Below are 6,189 nucleotides of genomic sequence, written 5' to 3'. Positions count from 1 at the left end.
CTAGCCTGCGGTGGGATTCTATTAATAGGCCTGGCGTACTGTGAATTATCGATAAGTATGCCGTGATCGCAGGTCTTAATCGACGCTTCAGGGCTGATCCCTGTATGAAATTATTCATCTTAGCTGCTTGATACGGACTGGCGATCCCCTACTAAGAAGCTGACATGTTGCAGGATACGAGGCAGGCAACGGTGATTGTGATTCGACTTTCGGCGGTTTCTCCACTGAGCCTGTGTAGCTCAGTTGGTAGAGCGCGAGTCCCGGAAAGACTCCTGTCGTGGGTTCGAATCCCACCGCAGGCTAGATTTTTCTAGCCTATGCCTTGCCATATGTGAATGCTTGGTCGACCAGCTGATTCGGTATAATGCCTTTAATAGGCCTGGCGTACTGTGAATTAATAAAACTTCTTTACAAAATATAGGTGCTTTATCAAGTTTAATGATTCTATGCTCGTCACAAAATATGGAAAATCAACCTCGAAAAGAAAGTTCGAATCCTACTGTTGCCCAAAATTCACGTGACCGACCCAACTTGACACAAGAATCGGTTGACCGTGAACTTCACACAAGACTGCCTCCAGGTTCCCAACAATCTGGTGACGTTGTTCCTCTACCCGAACAATCAAGAGATGTTGTACCCCAACCACGTCCAGCTCAAATTTTTCCAGGCGACCAAGACAAAAAAGTTATAAATATTGTAGGTAATAAGAGACACAGAGTTTGTGTAGATTTAAAGATTTCTATGTTTTGTAGGATAAAGCAGAAGGGCCACAGTTTGGTGACACAATCACCCACACAACTGGACCAGTGTTTAACGGACCAGTAGAAATTCATCAACATTTCTATTCGGTACAGCAACAACAACAAACGGTTCAGCATATATACGAACAACCTCACACCTCATCACAACCACCTGCATCAGTTGGTTTGGAGGAAGAAACCTTGCCAAAGTCATTTGATGAAATCCCGTCCACATCACATCAACGATATACATGCTGCAGCCAGTCGACTTCATCACTGGAAGAAGAACCAATAATCCCCGATCCTACAGCAACACAACCTTGGACCGCAACAAGTCAATCTACAGCAGCCCATGCTTTGCCAAATGAAAATCAGCCAACAACACAAGCGACTGAAAATGAAAAATGTGAGGACAGGTTTTGTTTACGAATATTTAAATTACTAAGTTAGTGTATCAACTGAATAAGTTACCGTAATTTAAACTGGCGTGATGCTTTTAGTGTTTCACGGAATGTATTTTGTTTAGGTGAACAACTGAAATCTCTACTAAAGAGAGAAGTCAAAGCCATCGCCAGTGAAGAATCGTCACTTGCTGAGTTTTTAGACCGAGCTATAGAACCCGTCCCCGTTGCCATAATCAACAAACCACAACAAATTGACGACGAATTTTCAGCAAAGAAACATCACAACCGCAGAGAGGAAATTTACAAAAGACCAGAAAGTCGCATTACCGGTGAAGAAATGTTCCCTAGTGCAAAACAAACTGCACAACAAGAAGCTGAGAAAAAATTCAAAGCTCATGAAATAGAAGCAAAACAAAACTACATCAAAAAACATGGAAATGTAGTCGGTGTAGTAGGACAAGCTGGAATAGGAAAAACCACCTCAGCCAAAAAGTGGGCCCTCCAAGCGGTAGATGGACTACTGTGTGGACGATTAACGTTTATACACCAAAAACTTGTTCAAAACCCTAATGTGTTTGCTTACTGTTATGTTCCTGTCAATTTCATATTGACACTTAATTACTTGGTGAATTACGAAGGAGATATTCAGTTTGTTTCGCTTACCCAAATTCTTGCTTTCACTTGTAGCCAATACTTAACAACAGATCATCTAAAGGCCCAGAATTCGAATTAGACAAACTGGCTAAAATGGCTTGGAATGCATTTCGAAAGGGTAAGATTATGTTTGATGCCGAGGACTTTGAAAGAGCTGGAATAAAACCTTCCGCAGCCGACGCCTTCCTCACCACATCAATAACAAAGCAAGTAAATCTCAAGTTGACGATATTAGATGGACACAAAGTAAGATACTTTTCTCACCTCACCTGGCAAGAGTTTTTTTCCGCCTTCTACCTGATGATGATCATGCCCATTGACGAGTTTGTGGATGTTTACATGCAATTGTTTGATGATAGATTGGAAGTTGTTTCCAAATTTGCCTTCGGGATTTGCAATCCTTCGGTTGTTAATGGACTCAAAGCCCTAATTCCAACCAGATTCAGTCAGAATTGGTCACTTAAAAAGTTTTTGATGGCCGAGCTCACTACGTCGAACAGAAATCTTTGCCTAAATGACATCAAGCGAGTTTGCAGCTGGGCTCATGAGTCCAATGATGCAGAAATTGCTTTCTCCGTTGCTCCCCTACTTCCTGATGAGCTACACAGAAGCGATACATTTTTCTACCCGATGACTTCGAGAACCTTTCATTCGTGCTTCAACACAGAGTCAACCCGGTATTACTTCCTATGAGGAGAATATAAAATTTAACAACATGATTTTCTTCAAACAAAATGAATATAACGTAAAAAGTACTGATTATGAACACTAAATTAATAATTAGAACACAATTTACGGTTGCTGCTAATAAGGCAATATCTTTATTTGTTCGTTTTGTTGTGACCGAAAAAAGGATGTGTGACGTCAAAGGTTACCGTGTTACAATTTTTTGAAACATTGGAAAGCTTTTTTTTCCTGGCAGCTTGCGCTACTTTTTTTGAAAATGTCAACAACCGCCATTGTCAGTAAATGGCATTTTAAAGCATCTTAGACGGTACTGTTGGTTTAATCCAGTATATTAAAACCTGCCACCGTCACCAAATAACAGTGTTGGCATTTTACAGTGCGAAACTAATTACTACTTTGTCATGTGGAGAATATGATTCTCATGCTTTATTTTAAGAAGTTGGTAAGGTTATGTTGTGTGTAACGCATGACATTATAGGCTGCTTATGCTGGCATCAAAAGGCAAATAAATTGCGTATAGTAAGAAAATAATTCTGCTCCCAAGTTTTGCGATGTTTTTTAGTTTAACAACTCAAATTGTCGACCTGTACTACTTAAAGGATGCACATGCAAGTTTTGACTTGTGGTATAGGTTTAAAAAAGAGAATTTTAGCTATGGCTTATTATACATGTTACAAATTAATAAAAACATAAAGGGAAGCACCTAGTTTAGAACTGTTCACTGTGATGGTGGTGTTTCTATATCTGCTTTGTTATGTGTTAACATTTGTTTGTTTTTATTACAAAATTAGCTAAAAAAACTCGATCTCTCCGACAACAGTATCGGTGATCTGGGTGCATCTTTGTTGGCTCGTTGCCTTCACAAAATCGAGTATCTGGTCCTGTGGAGATGCGACATCGGAAGTGAAGGAGTCAGGCAACTCTGCGAATCCGTACTGGAACTAAAAACGCCTGTAAGTAATATATCCGTGTATACGTGAACAGTTTCTAGAAAGTTATTTTTATTAGTTTACGTAATTTCAAAACCTTTTCTATTTGAATTGTACTACAAAAACACGACAGAAATGTTTATTGCTGTGAAATTAACAAATTATATTAAAAAGCCACAGTGGACCACAGTCGACAGTTACACACTACTGTGTCAGATACTCGCTATATTTAAGTTTTCTTTAAACTGTTTGTTGCACAAAAAACATTCATGTTTACCACATTTTCTAAGCACTGGTTTGTGCAAGGTAGTCAGACTGCGATTTTGTACTGCAACTCAAATAAACCTTATGAAAGGTAAACGTAAAGCAAGGCAACAAATTACTCTTATGATTTTTTAACTTTTACACATATCGTAGCGGCTTCTGGGTCCGTTTCCTCTTCGATCACTCTAATGCGGCTCAGTTTTTGTCATTCCAACATATTTGCAATATCCAGTTGCGACGAATATGCATATCACAAATGTCGAAAATGAAGCTTGCAATGCAATAACAAATTTGACTTCCAGTAGTTACAGCTACAGCCACTTCTATACGATCAAATAGTGATTCTTACACTGTGTCGCGGCACATTGGTGCGCCGCGAGATATTTCCAAATGTGTTGCGAAAAATTAGCTATTCTAAAGTGCAAACATTGTGGTGTTCAGCGTGCACTGCACTAGTGGCATTTAGTGTTATTTATCCTAATAAAGACGACCTGTATAGGACGTCGAAACGTCGGAATAAAATTACATTTGCCAGAAAAGCTCTACAAACTATGACTGGCTGCAATAGCTTGTATATTGTGGTGTTATATAAGACTTATAACGAAAAACATGCGCACATTAAAATGTTAAAAAGCTTATTCTTTTTTAGTTGTCATTAAAACCAACTTCAACCTCAATAGAGTCGCAAATTAACTTACTTTCTTACAACTTTTGTATTGTTTACCTGCCAGGTGTGTCGCGGAAAAAAAACATTAGTTTGTTATTGCGTCGCATGCTTGAAAGTTTTGAAAAATCCTACCATAAAACTTACAAATTATTCAAAAGATAAATGGAAGCGCCTATTGCTTGAATGTCAGAATTGGTCACTGTTATATTGTGTGTCATTGCAATGTCTGGTTTGTTGTGTGTTAATATGTGCTTGTTGTTAATTCAACATCAGCTGCAGATACTCGACCTCTCCGACAACAAGATCGGTGATCTGGGTGCAACTTCGTTGGCTCGTTGTCTTCACAAAATCGAAAAACTTGTGCTGATGGGATGCGACATCGGAAGTGAAGGAATCAGACAACTCTGTTATCCTGTACTGCAGTTGAAAACATCTGTAAGTAATTTAGGCTTTCGTATGTAGGCGAACAGTGTCTCGAAAGTTTTACTTAGTATTTTACGTGATCACGTGGGTCAGAATATTTATATTTGATACTGGGATACGCAAAGTGTTTTTTTATGTTTCTCTCTGAAGAGCCTATGTCTCTCCAACAACAAGATCGGTGATGTGGGCGTATCTTTATTGACTCGTTGTCTTCACAATATTGAAAATCTGGAGCTGGTTAACTGCCAAATCGGAAGCGAAGGAGTGAGACAACTATGTGATGCTGTACTGCAACTGGAAAAACCTGTAAGAAATTTTGATTCATGCTCATACACAATTATGAGGAAAATTTTGTTTATACTTTTTAGTGATTACGTGGGTAATTGATTCCATAAAGCATAAACGATACCCATCAAACGTTAATTTTAAAACAAACAATATTTCTTTCCTTTGATAACGGCATTTTATTCATTTTCTGCATTTTTTACATTTAAAATGACGTTTAATCGTTATCACCGGTACATTTTGTCTCTTTCTAATTGATTTTTCGAAACTGACACACTTTATACGATAAAGATCGCGTTTGTCTTTCCCGATGACGAATAAACTTATCACCACAAGTGAAGTAGTCACTTAACTACCTGCTTCTTTTGTTTCACACCAAAAGTGCGCTATACTTCCAGGCATGGGCTTTGATCTAAATCAGGGGTGTCCAACACGTGGCACGCAGAGCATTTAAAAATGGCACACAAGCTTCTGCAAATTCAGATGGTAAACATTAGGATTTGTCACGCAGTTGAATTTCTTTCTAATGATTCTTCTTGGCCTTTATTCTAACTGCAGTAAGGATTATCGGTAGCAAAGTTACACAACTCACTAATTAAATTGTTCGTTTTTTAACAAAACTTAAGCCCTGTTGCAAACTATTTGTATCTTGTGTCGCATAGACATAATAAAAGGTTTTTTGAAGTATCGTAAATGGGGCCCGTACCGTTAAGACGTTTAGGAAATGGTTTGGAAAAAGTACCAAACGTTGGCATGCGAGTATATTTTAAAAATAAATTTGGCACGGCGGTGTGTTCGAGTTGGACACCCCTGATCTAAATGATTATGTGTGAAAATTCTGTAGTCAACACATGCAAATCATTTTTTACACTTTGTCAGATTGGGTCAACTCGCATGTACCAAACGAACAAAATAATATTAAACATTGCATTTGCAATTTCTCACAGTTCATCCCATGTTGTTAAGTGTTCTTCGCGTTCGCCAATACGCAAGTGTCGTTTCAGGCATCATTAAATTCCAAGCGACATGCAATCCATTAAATTTAACAACTGTACATCTTGTTTACATGTTGTTCTAGTATTTAAGTCATTTATTACACTAATCAACGACAAAAAAGAACAACATTGTTCACTGCA

The 6,189-nt window shown here is 38.3% G+C and overlaps 1 non-coding gene across 1 annotated transcript; it reads left to right on the top strand.

Moving 5' to 3' along the window:
- Positions 1–228: 228 nt before the first annotated feature.
- Trnas-gga (transfer RNA serine (anticodon GGA)) lies at positions 229–302 on the top strand. The gene has a single exon. It is a non-coding gene; the product is annotated as a tRNA-Ser (tRNA).
- The last annotated feature ends 5,887 nt before the right edge of the window (positions 303–6,189 follow it).

Source organism: Phallusia mammillata, chromosome 4, assembly GCF_965637545.1.
Source record: "Phallusia mammillata chromosome 4, kaPhaMamm4.hap1.1, whole genome shotgun sequence".
Taxonomy (NCBI): domain Eukaryota; kingdom Metazoa; phylum Chordata; class Ascidiacea; order Phlebobranchia; family Ascidiidae; genus Phallusia; species Phallusia mammillata.
Note: the sequence above shows the minus strand (reverse complement) of the source record. Positions and strands in the feature narration are given on the sequence as shown.